Raw genomic sequence first — 20,838 nt, 5'->3', positions numbered from 1 at the left:
GCTCGCGCTCCATTGTTCGCGCTTTACTCTTTTTGATGCGGGTAGTCGGAACACTCGACTACAACTTTGACGTCGAGATATCGAGCGGTCGGAATTATTTACAGTTGCAGATTGATGATGACGGCATTTTCAAATATCCGAATACTCGTAGTTATTGGTTGCGTTCAGAAAACAAAGCGCTCACTGAGCGATTAGTGACTATTGGTCCTTAATACTGTTAGATCCTTACATTCGGTTCCAACAACGTCGACGAATTATTCAACAGTTGCTCAGCCGTTGAGTGTCGTGAATGCACCCATTGATAACATATTCTTTTGTCCCAGTGATTTGACTTGTCACCTTAGTACTCGGTTCTTTCTGCAGGCTCTATTATACTTTATATCAACATCCAACGTTCGCGCGCGCGCGATTTTATATCCATTCGTTCGTATTGAAACGTATTGCGAAGAAGGATTTACGCATTGTGATTCTCTGCTGAAAATCACAAGTTGGCACGCGATTCATCGGGAGAGTCGCCGGTAGTCGAGAAAAGAAAGCGTATGTCCGTGGAGCACGGCGGAAGGGGGGAGGTAAGATTAATGGAAACGGACGTATTTATCCCTCCTGAAGAGTTTATTAGCTCAGACGCGGCTGGAAGTTTACAAGAATGCGCGCTCGGTAACTTCGAGACCCCACAAGACTCGTCTGTTTCTCATCACGAACTTTCGAGTGGCACTCGCGGAGGGTATCGAGAGTGGTACGATGGTCTCGAAATGATCGCGAGCGATGACGAGAGATCTCGATTACGTCGAAATATGATAAAGTCGCGCGAGGTGACGTAACAGACGAGCCCACGTCGAGCTGCAGGCTGGGGAAGAGAAACGTGAGATAGCGAAGGAACTGCGTTACATAAAAATCGATAAGGACAAGACACGAAGACACGTGCGCGCCAAAGCGCGTGAGAAGTAGGGACAGCCAGGAGGCTAGGACGTGTCCTTAGGGAAAATTTCGGGGGAGGAGGTACCGTAGGTTTGCACCGCCACGTACGAGTCCCGTCAAGCGAAATGAGGAATATTCCTTACGACTGAATTTCACTTCTCCGTCCGCATTGGGTGGGTTTCTTCCCCATCCGATGATCACGGTGGGGACGAAACGGATTAAATAATTCGGTGCTCACGCAAATACGACCGACCGCAATGTACATCGCAATGCGCCCCGTGTTATTTGGTCGGTTCAATGACCCAATGATTCTCGCCCTGTTGAAAGGAGGCTACGGAGTGTGTACAGAGAACGGCGACGCCTCCGATATCGAGAACGTGACCGGCTTCGCCTTTCCAAGCCTAAACATCCCGCGGAAAGCACTTACGTGGCGCTGCAGCACAGCCAGCTGTAACAAAACGAATGACGCCATCGACCGTGCCGGAGGTAACTGCTTAACGACGTTTCGATAAACTTTCCGGCTAGTCCGAAAATTCCGCATCTCTCTCTCTCTCTCTCTCTCTCTCTCTCTTCCTCACCATTCACTATTTCCTCGCCCTGGTGGAGCGATAAATTCCGACTCGTGCGATACATAATAAAAGTAACGTCGCGGCGCCACAGTAACGAGCACAGAACCCGTAAAAATGGATCTGTGTGGTGCAATGAACGTCAAGACGTCCTTTCTCCTTTTCCGTCGCGACCGTAAAAACGTCCACGTCGACGACATAATAAAGCCCGATACGTATTTTATTACTTTTCTTAGAGAAACGCTCTCTTCCGCGGACGTTTAATAATTCTTGATAACGTGTATTGTTAGCATTACGATATTGAGAACGTGTTACAATCACACTGAGTGCCAGTGAGAAAAGTTATCTCACAAAAGTTGCGACAGCGCGAGATTACTTGAGAGAGCTTTCGAGATGAATAGCGCGCGATACAACGCGCCAGGCTGAAATAAGTACGCTATTTGAAGTAAAAATGATACGATCTTTGAGCGATTATTCTTTCGGCAAAAATAACTGCGAGGTACCGCCATGCCGGGCCGGCATCTCTCGAGCCGCTGGTAATACGAGTATTTTCTATTCTTATGAAGAGATCTCGTGGAATTTAAATGGTCCCGGCGAAGACCCTCGTCGTCGGGGAGAGACGATCCGGCGGTGTGTGTGTCTTCGCGGGGGTAGTGCGTCTTTTTGCGTGATTCCCACGAGACCAAAGACTGACAGAAGTCCGCGCGTCGCCGCGCGAGTAGCAAGTATAAAATTAAGGGTCGTCCTGAGGCGTCGTCCTCGTGGAGGGAGACGCGCGCGCGTTGGCGCGGTCTCCGGGGGCGCATCTCCTTGAAAAGGTTTCTGGTCCGCGCGGTGGGTGCATGCGCCAGCTATCGGCTGCACCCTTCTAGCGTATCTTAGCCGCGGACCTGCTCATGTATATTCCATTCGCAGTTGCACGCACCCCATAAAGGGAAAACAAGGGCTTCCATCCAGCGTATGACTCTCCGTCCCGCAATAAGCTGCGCGTCCTTTATCGCCGAGCCATACGTGTATGGGCTGTCCTTATGTTCCCACGTGTGTGACGAAAATTTCAATATACGGCCGAGTGCCGCGAAAGTCGTCGGAAAAATCGAAATAAAGGGAAGTGGGTTATTGCGAAATGCGACGAAAAGTATTTCGGGCATTTTTATCGTGCAACTCCGCATGCATGTTCGCCCTCCTTCGGAATATCTCAAGTTGACAATTTTATGCGTGAGTTTACGTCCGCGTCTTGTCTTCGCTTCTTGCGGAGTTCTGTCCCTTAATTATAGTTCCTTCCGATGTCAGCCTGTCACGTGGAGTCACGTAATCAAGAGCGAAGGTCTTTAATATTTCTCAGCTTATTCCTTATGATGTTTCTTAGCTTATTCTAACTTTGTGAAACTTTGAATTGAAATTATTTTAATTCGCACTGTTCTTTAGCTTTCAACATTTGAATATCTTCATTACCAAGTCTCTAAGGCAGAAATTTAAATAAATTTTGCCAAGTATAAGAAACTAGAACCTATTATTCATTCGATTCTAATTTACTTTATTTTTTATTCCATTTTATATTTGTGACTTGATTTAGAAAAACCATACAGTTTTAAGACTCCGTTGACGTCAGAATATAGAACTGTTTCTGTTATTAGTGCAATCTTACCCCATTTTATGGTACCGCGCACATATACACACACACACACACACACACGCACACACACACGCACACACACACACACACACACACACACACACACAACATACTCATACTCATACACAATTCGCGTTTTCTTATAACGGAGACCTTATAACGAGAAACGTAATATTTCACCGGCTTGACGTTAAGTCGCAAGAGTGGTTGCGTTGCAATAAAGAGATTCCGACTAGTACGTAAAAAAAGCACGTCGAAAATGCGAAGTGGAATCCGAGAAGATTCCTATCGTCGACTTAAATCCTCGCAGATAAGCCGTCGCTGTGCCTCGTAAATCCTATTTATATTTTGCGGATTTTGATGAAATACCTCCGCTGATGATATCGTTAACAAATCAGCTCAATTCATCTCCGTCAGCCGCTATGTTGCAATAAATATCTTGTTTCTTATTTGTAACACTGTTGTACCGTATTTCTGAAATAGCTGATCGATTAAAATTTCAAACTCCAATCTTCTAGACGTCCTGTAGATAAGTAATCATCTCGATTTCATCTTATATACACGTCTGTACATGTACTTTTAATATGTCTCAATTGATTTTATCAAGTCATTTGTGAGAGTTTGAATTATGATGTGTCTCTAAGGCGAAGGTATATATGACGGAGATATTAGAATCCTTTTGCGTATAGCAACAACTTTTTCATCTTTCACTTTTTTATACTTTCCTGGAGTTTCTTTCTAAAAAAAATACACAGGATATGTTGCATTATCGTCAAGACCTATCCATAAGACTCACGAATCGAGAATTATTTTTACGCTGCGGTTAAGCGCGTATAATCGCACAAACAGCCCTCCGATCAATCCCTCCGACAGGAGAATATCGCCCCATCGGGCAATACAGTCGTCGTATTTAATGAACGTTCGAGTACTCGCTGCTTATAAAATTGCGTCGGCGCATTTCTTCCGTGAACTTCTCCGATACCTCGCGCCGACCGATTTCGATGCTTCTGGCGTTAATAAAGTCCCGATCAATTAGCCGCGCGCTCATTAAGGATCGCCACCTGGTGAAAAGGGAGGCGGGATGCAAGGGGTCAGGCTTGCTTTGTGCGTGAATCGGGAAGGAAGCGGAAGAAGCAGACGGGAGAACCATGAGACATGAGGCTGGTAGGCTGGCTGGCAGGCAGGCGAGCAGACAGGGTTAGGGGACGGGGAGAAGGGAGAGCTGAAGTTCGTAGCTGCGCAATAAGTAGCTTAATTTTCTTAATTAAGATCGGTCTACCGCGCACATTTAAACCGTCGCTCGAACCCGAGCGACTCGCAAGTTCGTCGTAGCTCCCTTCTCAAAACTGAGCGTCGCGACGGCGCGCTCACATTCGTCGATGTGCTTTCCGAAGTGGGTAAGATGTTAAATATCGCAGCTTCGATCGATTCGGATACATCGGTGCCGACGTTATTCGGAGACAGAATAGAGCAGATCCGATCCTGCCGGCCCGTTGCGCTTACAGACAATTATTTCGTTTCGAGCACCGCGCGCCCTTTTTCACGAGCGATTATGTACCCGCGCGTTGCGCGATGCAGCTCACGGTGGGAGTGACAAAGAGAGAGAGGGCGCGCGAGGAAGAGGGACGGAGAGCGACAGAAACGCAGACGGCGCGGCGATTATTACAGGGTTAATGAGAGAGCGGTAATTGGTTGCGGCGAGCCGCCCGCACCGTCCAGCCACCGCCGATCGTTCGCCACGCTCGCCAGCCCTGGGCACTGATCGTCACGTTCAATTTGAGAGCCAGCGGGAGGAGGGGAGGAGGGGGAGGGGGAGGAGGAGAGAGTAGAATGAGCGAGCGAGCGAGAGAGAGAGAGAGAGAGAGAGAGAGAGAGAGAGAGAGAGAGGAGGAGGGAGCTTGCTATTTGTCTCTACGCATATGGGGTAATTGTCGGAAAATACGATGGCGTGGCGACAGCCCGGTCGGATCAGGGACGCACGCGGTGTTGTAGCCGGCCACAACAGCGGCCTCCGTCCCGATATGAAAATGATTGTCGTTTAATGTTTCGTTAGAACAGCATTTTGACATTCGGTTAACCATCAATGGACGAACGCGCGAGACGTAATGAATATGATAATTATCTCGCTTTCGACTGTTTCGTTCAGCGCCGCTGGATCACCGATTTCCCGCGGGTCGACCACCGCGTTTCACGGCGCGGCGCTGGAAACACGGCCAGCCACGGAAAGTCCAAGTCCAAGCAAATATATGATCGCGATCCGCATCAACGATCTCGCTCGACTTGAACGAGCCGAAGGAGCCGGCGAGAGGAACTTCAGCCTTTGCATTAAAGGCGCGTTGTGCTCCGCCGTCGAGCGTGATCGTGGCTTATCGTCCTTCCGAGAACGTTTGTTGTCTCTCGTCGGATATGATAATGCGTAACGTTAGCGCGCGATTGCGTAATCAAGACGGATTGATGCGACAATTCTGGCCGGGGATGGTGCTCTCGCTCGTGAAATAACCACCGCCGGCTGAAACCGAGGCAGATTTCTGCCGGGGCGCGACTACGCGCCCCGCGGATTACTTAAGGCCCCAATTTCGGGACGCTGTTCGCCCGGGGTTAACAGCTCTTCGAGCTCGCTCCTCTGCGGCCGTACGCCACAGCGAGGGTTAATGAGGCGCGGTGAATGTACGCGAAAGCGATCGATGCCGCGGCGCGCTATCGTTATCGCCGCTATGATCCCGCCGCCACGGCGACACGCACTCTAAGGCGATAACAGACTTTTCGCGTAATTCATAATTAATCGGATTAATGAGAGAGAGAGAGAGAGAGAGCGCATGTTAATTGGCCGCGGCGAGGCCGCTTTCGACTGACCACTTTTCCCCTTTGCTTCTCCCTTTGCCCGTCCCGACCGCATGCCCTTATAAAGCCGGATATATGACCGTCGTGTGTACGTCGTCGGGATGACGTCGCGCCGGCGGGTGGAGTCAATTTGTTGCGTGACGCCAATTTTGCGAGCTGCGCGATTAATCGCGCGGGGCGGTTCGCGCCTCGTATTATCGGCTCCGCGTATCACGCGTCGCCGACGTTAAACATAATGTTAAGTCCGCTTAGCGGGGGATCGCTCCTCTTCGGAGCTCGTAATGGACATGGGATTTGGCCCCGCGCTCTCTCGTTCCTCACGCCGAAACGCGCGACTGTGTTTTGTATATTCGGCCTCTCATAAAAGTTAATTGCTTCCGACGAGCGCACTCCGTTATTTCGAATTCGGTGATATTTGGACGCGCTTTACCCTCGCCAGAGACCGTGACGACGATCTTCAACGGAGAAGGAGGGAGGATACTTGTTTCTTTTTCCACTCCTCTCTTCTCCAAAAATGTGCTCACCGCGTACTACTAACTGTCGATCGACCACGGTCTCGCGATGATACGCGCGCTGCGAAATTCAGACAGAAACGCTGTTAACGCAGTCTGTTAACAGCGGTCGGCTCGCGCGTCGCTCGTCGTCGAAAAGGGGAAAAAATAACGGTGAGGCGAGCAAACCGATATTGTAACTGACCCCCTTTCCGATAAAGGTCGCTGTGCGCGAGCCCTGCAGACAGCGCAGCGCGTACGTGTTATCGTGGTACCGCGAAGCGAACCCGCGTATCCATAACGGATACCGATGCTGACGGTGATGCGCGTCAAGATCTGTCATTCGCAAGCCGAATAAAAGCACGTCGCGCGCAGCCCAGATCGGAGTGCATCCCGGCGCATTCGCCAGGACGCGTCGCGTCGAAACGAGGATTGATACGTAACATCAGTCCGCGATTTCGTCGTGCGCGCGCTCGCGCTCGCCTCGGGGTCATGAGGCACGACGGTAAGACGATAATAGAATTTTCATGTAATCCTCAGTAATTCCCTTGCGGTCGCGCACACGAGTCCACGACGGTGGAGCTCCCTTGACGATGGACCCCCTCGCTCTTGGGACATATAAGCGGCGAATGCCCGAGTTGCCCCCTTCTAACTCTCTGTGTCTCTCTCTCTCTCTCTCTCTCCCTCTCCTCCGCGCATTTTCTCTTTTCCGCTCTCCCTCTCTTCCGTTCTCTCTCTCTCTCTCTCTCTCTCTCTCTCTCTCTCTCTCTCTCTCTCTCTCTCTCTCTCTCTCTCTCTCTCTTTCTCTGGGCGCTCTTTGAACTCGCTTTCAAACCCCCTCCAGGGTTAATTGCCCGATTGTTTTGACGCGCGAGTTATCCGCAAAGGACGTGCGCGGCTGACCGCGGTTGTTCGCGCGCGAGTTTCAGCCACTACGACCGCCTCTCTTCGCGAGAGAGAGAGAGAGAGAGAGAGAGAGAGAGAGAGAGAGAGAGAGAGAGAGAGAGAGAGAGAGAGAGAGACTCGAATTACCTCGCCCGCTCGCCGCTACGCGAGATCGCGTGAAAGCACGAGAGAGGGGAAGATCCTCGCTCGCTCGCGTATTTGCGCTCGCATTTCTCGTCTCGAGGATTTTCCCAAGATTTTGTAATCTTATTTCACCGAGCTCGGCTTGCGCGGCATTCAGAGATATTCCCTCGCGATCGCTTGTATCGCTCGGAAGCAGCCGCCCGCGCTGCGACGTTTTCATTAACGGAAAATCACTTTTCGATCGACCCAAAGGCCCGTGATTGAAGTTAATGTCCGCCGGGCCCGGAACAGCTCGCGCGGCCCGGCGCGCATCGCGCCGAAAACGGTGGCATATTTCGCGAATTATTCAGTGGATTATTATTTCGCAACGCGGCGTGTAAGCGGATTTATTAGTACATTTAATATGTCTACCAAACTCATCAGCTCGTCATGATGGCGTATCGTCGTCGTGATACACAGTGTCGGTGTCATACCGCGGCGCGTACGTGTGTGTTTGCAAAAGCGGCCGGTATTTACGCAATGCAATTCTCTACGTTGTTTTAATTAATGCGTCTCGTCCGCTTTGACGCACTGCGGGGAAGCACTGCTCCTCCCGTGGCCCTCCCCTCCCCGTTCCTCTGCCTCTCACTCTCGCCCTCCCCCTCTGCTTCTCTCTCGGCCAATAAAATCATGCATGTTAAGTTATTTTCGGTTTATGTCGTAGTAATGAATTAAAACCCAACCCGAGAGCCGGACGATGCGGTCTTTTACGCAGTTCCGTGTCGCGTCTGCGGAAGAAGCATTACGATCGCTGGTGCATTAATTTACTCGCGTCATAACGTTAATGTAAGGCATTAAATTATCGCGCATTTAACGTGCGGCTTTACCGCGATATTAGCGCCGGACGATGAATTATTGTCAATAACGCATGAAATTATCGTTCGCCTTCTATGCCTCCATCTTTTAATTCGTGAATATCACTCGAACGCGTTTCCTGCGCATCTCTCTCTCTCTCTCTCTCTCTCTCTTGTTTCACTTCATCTCGTGCCGTGCCGTGAGCGTCAACTGGCATCCGACGGAGGAACCCTGCTCCACCCTCTAATCGTTCGTTAAAAATGAAATAAGGATTTCTAAGACCAGCCCTCGCGCGCGCGCGCTCGCAGCCGCTACTCAACTGCGAGCACTTCCGCTCTTATTTTCTCAACGTTCCCCGTGAGAAAAATCAAACCTAGCGGAGAAACGCGTGCGCGCGATCGCGCGAAGAGACGTACGTCGACCTGTGTTTAGCTCACGGGCCGAGATAATAAACCGAATCGATCCCCTCCGTTGAAGTCGTGAGAGAGCCGAGCTCAACGCAGGGAGAGACTCGTGATTTCTGACTTCACGTGCTGCTGTTCTCACCGTGCTCTCCTCCATCGCTCTCTCTCTCTCTCTCTCTCTCTCTCTCTCTCTCTCTCTCTCTCTCTCTCTCTCTCTCTCTCTCTCTCTCTCTCTCTCTCTCTCTCTCTCGCGGCAATCTGTACACCAGCGCCGCGGCGAGGGTTGCTCTTCCGGCGACCTCTCGTCGCGCGTCTCCTCGACGTGTCGGAAAAACGCACGGACGCGCCGCGTACGCGTGCACATACGGACGCACGGCTGCGCACGAGGACACGTAGTATGTCCGGCTGCAAGTCCGCGCGTCGGTGCAGTTGAGCGCGGATATAGACAGGGATGCAAGTGCCGGCGAGTAACGACCTTGGTGCGGCTCGTGCCGCGCCGTTCTTATAATGTTTTTCCAGAATAAATGGGCTTTCCGCTGGGCGCGGCGGTGGCGGTCGGTTCCATGGGGTTCACCGTAACCATGGCAACCCCGTAACGCCATTAAGCGGGCACGGGGTTTCTCCTCTCTCACCCCCGCCAGAGAGGGGTATCTCCGGCAGGAGCCAGGCGGGAGACGAGAGAAGACCGTAACGCCGCCGCCGCCCTCGTCCGCGTTCGACTATCCGAACTCGTTCCTCTCCTCGTCCTCGCTCCTCGAGTCCTGGAGGACCGCGTGGCGCGGCCTAGGGTGGGAAACCCCCATAAAAATAAATAACTCGCGAGCAGTAGGAGTATAAAGGTGATACGCGCCTGCTGCCGCTCGCCGCTCTCCTCGCTCCTCCCTTCGTATTCGCGGCCGACTGTCCACCTAAAATACTATACGCTCTGGCAGGTCGAACAACGCGCTACGTTCAATCGCGCTATCGGCCGTGAAATACGCGCGATGCTACATGGAGTCAATTTGGGGGTGATGGTGACGTTGGGGATTTTGACAACGACGACGCCAATGAATGAGTTGTAAAGTAGTTAATTGCGATAACTTGAATTTCGCGGTCGTTTGAGACGATTAGGTAGTCACGCTCTGCGCGGGGTTAGTTTTATCGAATAGTTTTGTAATTTGAATTGAGGTCTGTTTTAAGAAAGATGTTGTTTCCTTCGTTACTTCCTTCGCGGCAACGCAAATTGGCTGTCTCGGTCTCGATCGTGAGTCGATCTCCTTGTTTGCTTCGACGGTTACCGCGAGTGCTGTCATATCGCAGGGAAATTATGTATTTCAGTGTTGAAATGTCGCGAAAGAGAATTTCAATGGTGTGAAATAATGTATGAAGTTAATATCACGGGCGTTCAGCGTAACCGTCGCCTCTTGTTATCATTTATTTCAGGCAAAAGTACAATCTCGTTCCTTTAATCAGCAAAATATCACGTATGTTGTCTATATATTTTTACGATACGATTGAACGTTGACGTTTTAACTGACCGCAGAACTTGTTTTTGGTTTCAGATCTGCCGAAGCTGGCCACACACTGGATACGGTTCCCGGGAGATGCAGTTCCGATGGATGCGGATGCCGCACTGGAGGATCCGGTTCGGGCCGAGCAGAGTCGGCTCGAAGGTAAGTTTATCCTAATTCTTGCACTTGATTCTTTGTGATCGAAAACTGGCACCATAGTTTCCGAAATCGTTGATTTTTTCCAACGATCGCAAGGGAATTCTTGTCGAACGTCTGACCATCTAATCGATGTCATATTTTCCTTTGTTTCCAGAACCGCAGTAGAACGTGGCCGATTCTGAGCTCCTGGTATTTCGGTGAGTCAAGGAAAAAAAGATTTAAGGTGATGGGTTTTTTTAATTCTTTAAAAAATTGGGGACACATACGAGGAACATTTTTCCTCGTCTGCGCACGATATTTCAATTGCGGCATTTGAAATGCCGCTCTATCCTGCAATTGATATTTTTCATAATGATATTTTCGATAGAAAATATCGCGGTGTCATACGTATTTTCGTATGAAATTTGAACGAACCATTTTGCAACCTCGTATTTCCCTCAATATTACGATTTTTCGGATTCTTTTTTGAATTTCACGATACAAACGAGTATCTGGATAACTTGGAGATTATATTATATTCCGGATTCTCGCATCTCATGCGTGTTCTTGCACACATCGATACGGTCATAACTTCCTTCATATCCTAAAGTTTATGAGGATCGATGCAGCTTCTTCTTCCTTCGTGTGAAGAAGTAACGATGATTTGGTTCACTCTCTCGGCGAATATATAACATTTTCGGAGCAAACGACCGACCGCTTCGCCACGAGGAAACCTCACCCCCGCGCGGCCCGGGCTTCAGTAACGCGATAGTAGTTTTATACGCGTGGCGGATAAACACAAACCGTAGTAACACGAAGCCGACGCGAGTGTACCGTGACTTTTGTTGCTATTCGCGTTCACTCGCTCGCGGCTCGCTGGCGGCTCGCTGGCTGCTCTTATTAAAACTACCTGCTACCGCGTCGTCGCGCAGCGCGTCCCAAGGTCATGTTGGGAATTTACAATTCACCACGGCTTATTCTGCGAATTCGCGCCGTGTTTCGTTTTTCGCGACGAACAGGAGATTCGCGGGGCGAGAGAAGTGAGACAACTTGTCGCAGCTTCGATCGCAACAGAATTTCGCCACAGCTCTTCGAAGTTAGGCTTATATTTTCCAAACATCAGGAGGAGGTCTGTCATAGCGCCGTTTCCGTTCGAGCCGAGCGCGCGAGCGACGCGAGTCCGTTAATCGCGAAGAGATTTTACCGTAATCGCGCAATTTATCTCGAGGTGTTACGACGCTCGTTTGTCGCGACGAGAACACTCTGGACACGCCTAACCGTTTAATTTCGGTCGGCGGCGCACGTTCGATCGGCCCGCGACGAGAAACATTTATTTTTCAAAGAAGGGAAGAGAGAAAGAGTCGCGGTGGGAAGGCAGAAACGGAAGGAAATCGATAGAACAATTACAAAAAAAGTCTCGCCTGCATCGCGAATCACCGCTCAGGGAGCCGGCCGGTGGCCGCGCGCGCACGCGCGTTTTAATCTCGGTTGCGTTTTTTAATCGTGCCTGAATAAAACAACGGATTTGAGCTTTTGCGAAAATTAACCGACACGCGCAAACATTTTTAGAAGCGGGGAGCGTACGGCGCGCTTTTAACCTTTCATAACGTTTTACGATGATAATGGAATGGCTCCGCACTTCGCGTCCGCTTGCATTTGCATTAATAACGCGGAATTATTCGCCTCGGCGAGACATTTTAAGGAATTAGCAATTTATTTTACCTTCGCTCACGTTTCCCCGAAATTTATATATCTTTTCATGTAATTTGCGCAAGTCTATTCCATACCGCGTCAACCTCGCGGACTCGCGATATCGAATAGCGTCGGCGTGTTATTGACGCGCGATTAATCCTGACGAACGAAAAACAGCAGAGACGCGAATTGGCGCTATTATAAGAGGTCCGATTGTTGACGAATTCCCGCGTCCCGTCGGCTGTAAACATTATAACTTTTGGCAACGAACTTTTGGCTTCCTTCGCGAGAAAGCGCGGTTATACTGGTTCGTTCGAACGGCAAAAAATACAGCCTCAACTGCGGATATTGACATCTTCCCCGAAAACGAAGAAGCGCGCCGCTCGCCATGAATTTCGCGTCGGATTTGCACCGCGGTGCGAATCCGCTGCGGTTCGCGGTGATATTTTTTATCTGCCGTGTTGATTGACGTAAAATCAGAAAAATCGCTTTAAAATCTGATCGAAGGTATTCGTTACGAATTAATGCGCAACGATATCCATAACAATATCCGCGCGAATATTCGTTGCGGATTCGTGTAATTAATCAAATACGCACGATACCACGCTGTCATTATCCACTCTATCATAAATTTTATTAATACAATTAATAAAAGATAAGCGCGCATACGAATACGTGTATATAAAATTCGTGAGGTATGAATTTTGCATATCGATGCCTTCGTAATTACGCACGCATCGAGTGCGCTACATTTCGTCGATGTGCGTACATCTTCCATTATTAATTATGCTTTTATAATCTCGCGGAAAACACGTAAAATTTATCGGCGATTCGCTCCCCCCCTCCAGCCCTCCCGACGTTCCCTCGGCGACGACGTTCGAGGCAAGCTCTCGACAACTCCGCCTCGTCGGTCGTTTGCAAGTCGAGACAATGTATCCGATGATCGTTAAAGGACAACAAAGGGGAGGCGGGGAAGCCGCGATGGTCGATTCGACGGAACAATTACAAAAGTTTCGTTTACTCGGTCGCCCTATGGAGACCGCATCCCCGAGAGCTATCGCTAAGTAGGTCGATAGTGATAAATTCGATCTGTCCTCCGTATGGGAAGCGGCCGCGGAAATTCCGTCGGTTATCTGGCCACCATTGGTTATCTGTCAGATAATCTAGCCGCGCATAAATCGCGCTGGCCCATTCTCGCTTAATGGCCGCGCCGCGCGCGCAACACCCTAGGAAACAAATTAAGTAGCCCAGTGACTGCTCGCGCGTCCGTTCTCCTTACTTCTCCCTTCGTCATCTCGTTCTTTTCCTGCGTCATTCCATGACGCATCCGCCGAGGAAACGAGCCGGAACGGGCTCTAGGCGACACATAAACCCCTCTCGGTTGCCGAATGACGCAACTTGGGTCCGACTTACTTGGGTCGTAGGCTGAACTTGAAGTGCGCTTTAGCCGGAGGAACGAGATCCATTCGACGAAGAAATAGAAGAGCGAGCTCTTATCGGTCGTCTCAATTCTTATATTAATCGTTAAGAATTATAATCTTATCATTTGTTATCACCAGTTACACGCGCCCAGGAAAACGCGTATAGGACACCCTGGCAGAAAGTGTCTAAAGGGAAGCCTTGAGCAAATTTTGAATCAATTTCTTGCCGGTGGAAACTTTCGAGGAAGTTTAATTGACGGAGATACTTTCTACCGAAAGCGATCTTCGTCAATCAGGCTTCGTGTCTGGCATGCAAATGAATGATGTAACTTTATTTCTGATTATATTCCCATCGGCTCGCTTCCACGAAGGAATATATCTGGAGTTTACTGTTCTCGCGTAGTCTGCTCCACTTTCGCACGTCGATGATTTCCGTCGTAGATTCCGCCGTCGTATAATCTTAATTTCACGCGAAGGGCGCAGTAAAAATCGACTCACGTCGCTAATCGGTTCACATAATTCGCGCTTCTTTCCTCTCGAGATTCCCGAGAGCGACGTCGTCACGACGAGATTCTAGACGGCGAATCGATACTCGACCCACCGTTTGCTATTTAAAGTTTCCTCTCGCCGGGAATCTTCGGGACGGTGCGACACTCTTTGGAAAAATCCGAGCACGTTAAGCACGTAAAACGACGAACATCAGCGGCGGAAGACATATTTTATAGTTAGTAAATTCTATGGTAATGACGTCGCGCTTCTTCGTGTCGAGCGCGGAAGCTTGAAATTTATTCATACTAAGTAGATAACAGGATTTCGCGGTGCTCTCTACTGCTAAGAAGATAGCGCGACGTCGTTGGAACTTTGCTAGATGCACTATTGAATTGCCACTCAATATTGCGCTATTAATAAGCGAAATCTCGGCAAGTTCGATTTTCCGATATTCATCCATAAATGGAACCCGCGAACGAGATTTAATCGCGATCGATTTGCGCTAGGATTGTCCGTTATGGAAACGAGTTATTTCGATCGCCGCTGCTCTACATTTCGACGCGGACGGATCCCGCCGCCATAGCCCGAAAGCCACGTCTTACCTCATCATCAATAGACGCCGCGGTAATACGCACATCCGATCTGTGTTTGCGCATTGTTATTTCCAATGAGTAATCTCATTGGTAAATCGAGACATATTTTTCGGCAGCTCCGGGAGGCCCGCGCGCGCGCTTCGCAATCTTCCGAGTAACTTTGTCGCTATAGAAAATGTAGTTCCTCCGGGAAGCAGCCGATATCTCCCCCGCTGCTTAACGGATTTTCCTCGAAGCGAGGACACTTATCCACGATACTTCCTGCCCCGATATACGACTTCGATCGAGGCCATAAGTTTCCCTTAGCTGCAGGTGTGCCCGAACGGTCCCCGCACCGCGGCTGTAATTTGTGAAATAAATGTACGAGCTTGAGTAGTTTTCTCTCTCTCTCTCTCTCTCTCTCTCTCTCTCTTCTCCTAAACTGGCGCCTCGTGCTTGCGAGCTCTTTCCGACTTCCACGCGCGATTTAGACCCGATTCGATTTAATGCTTCTTCCGGGTGTATACACGATGCCCGCGAATCGAGGAGCGCACAGTCGCGAGAGCAGTGGCGTAACGCGGCTCAAGGGTCAGGGGTCGATTCGTTACCATCAGCGGGAAATAATCTCTCCATTGTTTACTCCGCAGCGACGACGCTTCATTTCAGCTGTGCGCACAAAGAGCTATATTCTCGTACTCTTTTGCTCCTTTAGCAATACCGCGAGCATGGGCTTCTTACAATTTCTTACAACGATCGTTGTTTTTCATCGGTTCGTTCCCCGGTGTTTTCGGGTCAAAGGCCACTGTTACAGTGATCCCAGATCACATCGTCGCCGGGCTCTATTATAAGATCGAGGAACGCAAACAGACGCGAGCGAGAGAACGACGTGTCTGTCCCTTTACGCCACTGGCCGCGATCTCAAGTGTTAACCTCGCCATTCGAATTCAGCGGGCCGCGAAACTTCGCAAGGCTAATCGCGCGAATAGCATTTCGCCGCCCCCCGTCCTCTCGTTCCCTGTTTCTCTCCGACATTTTCTCGCTGATCCAGCGTTCGTTCGGCGGCGGATTTCCACAGAGGAGACGAGTCGGAAACTCCTCGTGATCACGCGGCGAATCGCGCGACCTCATCTCACTCGGGCGTTCCACGACGCGCTGCTCTTTCAGAAAAGGCAAACATCACGCGGCAACATCTGTGGTTTCGTAAGCGGCTCATGCCGCGAGAAGCGAACACCTTCCACGAAATGGCTTTACGACTTAATTAGGCACGACGTAGGCAAACTTACGCGTGTAACTCGACTAACGCTGCTGCGTGGCACGATTTATTATCAGCAGGTTGCGCGCCGCGCTCGATAATGTCTCGCCGCTTCAATCCGCGCTTCAATTTCTGCGATTCTGCGTTCGTTGAATTAATTCGACGTGCGTCGAACTTTAGCCGCGCGAGTGTCCCAGGCACGAATTCAAGGGTGGAAGTGCGTGGCAGACAGTCTCAAATATTAGAAGCGCAAACAACAACGCCGGCTGGATGAATGGAGGATAATAAACTGTGCGTGAACGAATCGCGCGAAACGATGCGGAGCATTGTGCCTTAATTAGCGCAATTAGTAGAGTCGGTATCGTCGCAATTGGGTCGCTTAGCAAGTTCGCATTGTTGCCTCTCATCGCGCCTGTCGCGACCGACCGCTCTGTTATCGCCGATTAATTTTCAACGATACGCGAGACACGTCATCTCGTCGTGCTCACCGAACGTGACGTCTTACGGAACTCGGTTTCTCACCGCGGTCTCTGAATTATTGATCCAGTCAACGTCGGTGTCAGGATACGTTTCACGATTAAGAACGACGTATTGTTCGCTCCACGAAACAACCCTTGATCGTACGCGCAAGCGTGCGCGCGCGAGACCTCTTAAGCGGATCGCCGTCGTAAACGCTCGCCCGAGGCGAACACCTGTTTGATCGACAGGAACAAGGCGTCGCGACGTCGAGGTAAACGAGAGCTTTCGATCAGACCTCCTTGCTCGATAAGGTGTACAAAGTTAGCCCAGGCTCAGCTGGCTTAACGTTCCATTAGCGGGCTCGAGCCCGACGACCCGCGCACGTTAAACCTCAGATTAGACGCTCAGTCTGCTGTACTCCCTATTACCCTTCCTCCGTCCCCTCCTCCTCCTGCATATGTCCTCAAGTGTGTGCGGAAGACACGTAGGCATATCGATAACGCGTGTCCGTATTTCAGATGATCTCGGTTTCGAAGCTACGAGCATCGCTGAGCTCTTTAAAGCATGTCGGTTCACTCGGCTTGCGAGATAGATAGAGCGAGAGAGAAGGAGAGAGAGAGAGAGAGAGAGAGAGAGAGAGAGAGAGAGAGACGGAGAGGAAGAGAAGAGAGCGACGAATTTTCCTGTGCCGGCGTCAGAGAAAAATCCGGTTCTCTCGCAGCGCTTTCCTGCTCGCAGCCCTTTGCATTTATGGCAGTAGTAAAACGCCCTTTTATCGTTTATCATCGCGAGTACACTTGGATGGGATCGCGCATAATTTCATACACCGGTCCGCCGCGCTCCTAGATGCTTCGTAATATTGGCCGCGATTGGAAATTCAACCCTTTGATCTGAAATATTAGTGTAGAACACACAGTTCTCGTATCTTCCGCTTCCATCTCGCTGCCGCTCAAGGGATCGTGGAAAGCCGAAAAGTCGATTTTTTCTTCACGCTCAAATATTATTCGTAGAAAAATACCTTCTCTCTCTCTCTCTCTCTCTCTCTCTCTCTCATCTTTAGCTAGTACTCGTGATTATAACGCAAACAACTCGATCGGACAACGTCGCGCCATTGAAGAACCGAGAGTTTCAAAGTAACAAGTTATCCGTATTATTCACGAAATCGTGTAGAAACACAAAGGGAGGACCAACTTTTTCGTCCGACTCGAGGACCACGTAGAAAGGGAGGACTCTTACTTATTCATTCCATCAAATTAGGGGATGGGACCGTAGCGAAGCCCGCCGAAGGATACAGAACTTTCCTCCGGCATCCGAAACCTAACGAGGTCTCGCATACCGGTCGGTTGATTAAAACGGCATTAGCAGCGGGCCGTCCTGCAGTCCGATCGATCCTAGGTAGACCAATCACCTAATTAAGCCTACTGTAGCGTCCCTTCCTTCGGCGCTGCCTCCTGCCGGTCGATCTAATTATTGTTCCTTCTTCCGCAAAAGAACGACTGTCGAGAGCTTTCGTGAGCGCATCTCCACGTCCCGAAGACTTTTCGCGAATTCGCGCGGAAAAGTGCGTGCGCAGCGACGAGCGGGAGGGAGAACAAGACGAGAGGTCGGACGAGTGATTAATGAAGTGCCGGCGACAAGGTGTCGATCCTATTCCGCGCGTTGTAACGGCCCTCGGGACACAGACGTATATTACCCTTAGAACAACCGAGCGCGCGATACCTTTCATCGCGACTCACGTTCTATCCGTAATTGCGCGATTAATCAACGCAAACTGGGGACGAGCGGCGTCTGATGGCACAGTGGGATATTTTTAATTTAATTTAATTACGTCCCGTATATACGCGCGCGCACGGACAAAATATCTTCGTCGCGCGCGCGCGCGTTTTTACAAGAGAACACAGCATCTGACGATGAAGAGTTCCACGACGTGGGTCGTCGTCGTCGCATCTCCTCTCCGCTTTTTAGTTCGACGTCGCGCGGAAAAAGCGCAGAGTTGGAATATTTATTTTTGTAAAGCACTTGCGGGGCACTTTGCGTGTATGAAATTTCGCGTCGGGGTTCCCTTGGCGGGGCGGGACTTTTTTTTCTCTTTTTATACGCTCACTCGATAAAGGCGATTAGATTGGCGAGGTCCCTCGATGCGTGCGGATGCCGCATACATCGGGTTAAAGCCCGCGCTCAGTAGCCATGCAACAGGACGCGCTCGGAATAATGCAATCACCGACAGTGGGAATTCGGAGCATCGGCACCGATGTGCGCACTCTGTTTGACGAAATTCAAGACATTCCAGGGCAACAATGCTATCCGTTGTTTCTGATACTGCCCCTGCCCCCGCCCCCAGGACGGAACTCCGGGTAACTAACCGTGGCGGCGACATGTCGCGCCCGCGCGAGCGGGAATTAATCCGACTCCCAAGTACAATAACGTGGCTCGCTCTACGGCCGCGGAGACAAGAAATTCAACGTCACGTAATAAAAGAGAGCGCACGTAATTTTCCCCTCCGTCCCCCGTGATTCCCGGATGACGAGTAAATCTCACGCCGCGACTGCTCATCGTGACATCACGTATCGAATGTTTGCTCTGTATTACGTAGGTTATTGCTACTTTTTCCAATATCCCGTTGCTGCGAAAATATAACGTTCCCTCGGAACTTTGCAGTTAGCTTTCTCGAAACTTCCGAGTGATCAGAGTGGCGCCCCGTAGTTTTAAACTCATGATTTAGCGATCTCTCAGCCGTGCGGAAGAATGGTTTCAAATTGCCACGGCTGGCGCATTGAAGCACCGTTAAACTTTTCGATACAATGTGCGGCGCGAGGTGAGAGTTTGTACACCGAACGTTGGGTGTCCCTTTACTTTGGCTTGTCGAATTAGATCGTTGTTCTACTTTTAGCTTACTAAGCTACACGGCTGTGTTCCTCACGTCGTTGGGCATTTACGATCGATTTTGCCAACGGTTCAATTCCAAGCGCTCCGCATTCGATATACAAATATCGTCATCAGTGTGCGCCCGTGAGAATTCGCCGATTTGGAACCGAGCTGGCGTGTCGCTTGCGAAACGGGCGTGTGTGTGTGTGTGTGTGTATGTGCGAATTTCGAGCAAGGTCGAAAACGAATAGAGCAGCGAACTGCGCTGCGTCATAAAGAAGGAGAGAACGCCGTTGCCGGTAAACGCGCATGAAATTAACGAGCAAATGAAGCGCGGGCCCGAGTTACTCTCCACGTTACGATGTTGCCAAACTAAACCGTCGGTTTTGTGAGTGATTTTATGGCCGTGCGCGTTCTTGCTTTATGACCTGACCTCTGATCCTGAACACGCAGAATTACAACGCAGTTTGCTCTCTCTCTCTCTCTCTCTCTCTCTCTCTCTCTCTCTCTCTCTCTCTCTCTCTCTCTCTCTCTCTCTCTCTCTCTCTCTCTCTCCCCCTCTCTCTCTCTCTCTCTCACACACTATCTCTCTTTGACTGCCGCGAGAGCACTCTGGGAAAGAGACGAAAATTGAGAAGTTCTATCGATCCCGCGTTTCCTTTGGCGGCGAACCAATGAAGACTCGGGGAAGTTTCAAGCGCGCATTGGGACACACACTCGGTAGTGCAATTTGAATCTTGAAGGTTTCTGCTCGACCTCCGACGACGACGCCTTGCACAGCTCCGATGAGGAACAGATATGAGCGTCGATTGCTCGCTAGGGTGTAGGTGTCGTACAGAAAGAGCTAGAAGGGCTTTCGTTTTTTTGCCTCGGGAAGAAGCCAGGAAATGTGACGGCACAGTTTCCTGTGTATCTTCAGGCAAAGGTTCTTTCTGACCGCGTCTGTTGATATTGATTCAATTGTTAGCTTTTGATTTTTTATTGCCCGATTTTACATGAGATTACGCGCTTACATTAATTTGAAATTTACTCGTTATATAATCTCATCAGATTTGATAATATTGTCGACGGGCGACGTGGATTCCGACTGACATCGTTAAAAGCAATAACGCGACAGCCGATTTCGTCGCGTATTTCAAAGAGAAAAATTGCTATTCTCCGTTTTATACGCGCTGTTCATTGCGGCGTGAAGTAGACAGTAACGACATTTTCGACCCGATGCGTTGCGCGTCGCGATGAAGCATAGTAATCGCGCTCGGCGGAAATAATATTTCCGCGGTCGCGAGGTTGGTCGCACCGTGTATTTTCAGGTGGAAACTCGGGAGAAATCGAGTCGATACGTGTCCTGGTCTACACAGGCTATTGCGAAACGACTGGTCGGGGGGGGGGTAGTCGAATTAGGGTAGCCCGACGTGGATTGATTTTGAATGAGGCGACGTGTCTCGCGTAATCCGACGACAGGTTACTTAGCGCGCTCGCGCGCTAGACGGATATATGTAGGCGCAACAATTTAATTACCGCGGCGTATACGCCATGCCAGACACGTTTCTCATAACAGTCCCTCGGCAACCAGCTGATTACCGCGCTCGCTAACTTGGCGTCGTCTCGCTGACTTGGACGAGTCTCGCGTACACACGCACGAAACTCTCCTTACGACCCCTCGCTCTCCGTATGCCGGGCGTAACTTTGCATTTAAATTTGTTACATTTTGTGCGATTTGCCGCGGCGTGTTCCGAGTAAACGA

The 20,838-nt window shown here is 50.2% G+C and overlaps 1 long non-coding RNA gene across 1 annotated transcript in view; it reads left to right on the top strand.

The window, feature by feature from the left end:
- LOC112590512 (uncharacterized) overlaps positions 1–10,563 on the top strand; it is a 47,152-nt gene extending 36,589 nt beyond the window's left edge. Inside the window, exons 3-4 of the long non-coding RNA XR_003114274.1 lie at positions 10,258–10,368; positions 10,520–10,563. This is a non-coding gene — a long non-coding RNA (uncharacterized LOC112590512). The remainder of the gene's footprint in view (positions 1–10,257; positions 10,369–10,519) is intronic.
- The last annotated feature ends 10,275 nt before the right edge of the window (positions 10,564–20,838 follow it).

Source organism: Harpegnathos saltator, unplaced genomic scaffold (assembly GCF_003227715.2).
Source record: "Harpegnathos saltator strain DR-91 unplaced genomic scaffold, Hsal_v8.6 scaffold844, whole genome shotgun sequence".
In the NCBI taxonomy this organism is placed as follows: domain Eukaryota; kingdom Metazoa; phylum Arthropoda; class Insecta; order Hymenoptera; family Formicidae; genus Harpegnathos; species Harpegnathos saltator.
The sequence above is the reverse complement of the archived record's forward strand: the minus strand, read 5'-3'. Positions and strand labels throughout refer to the sequence as shown.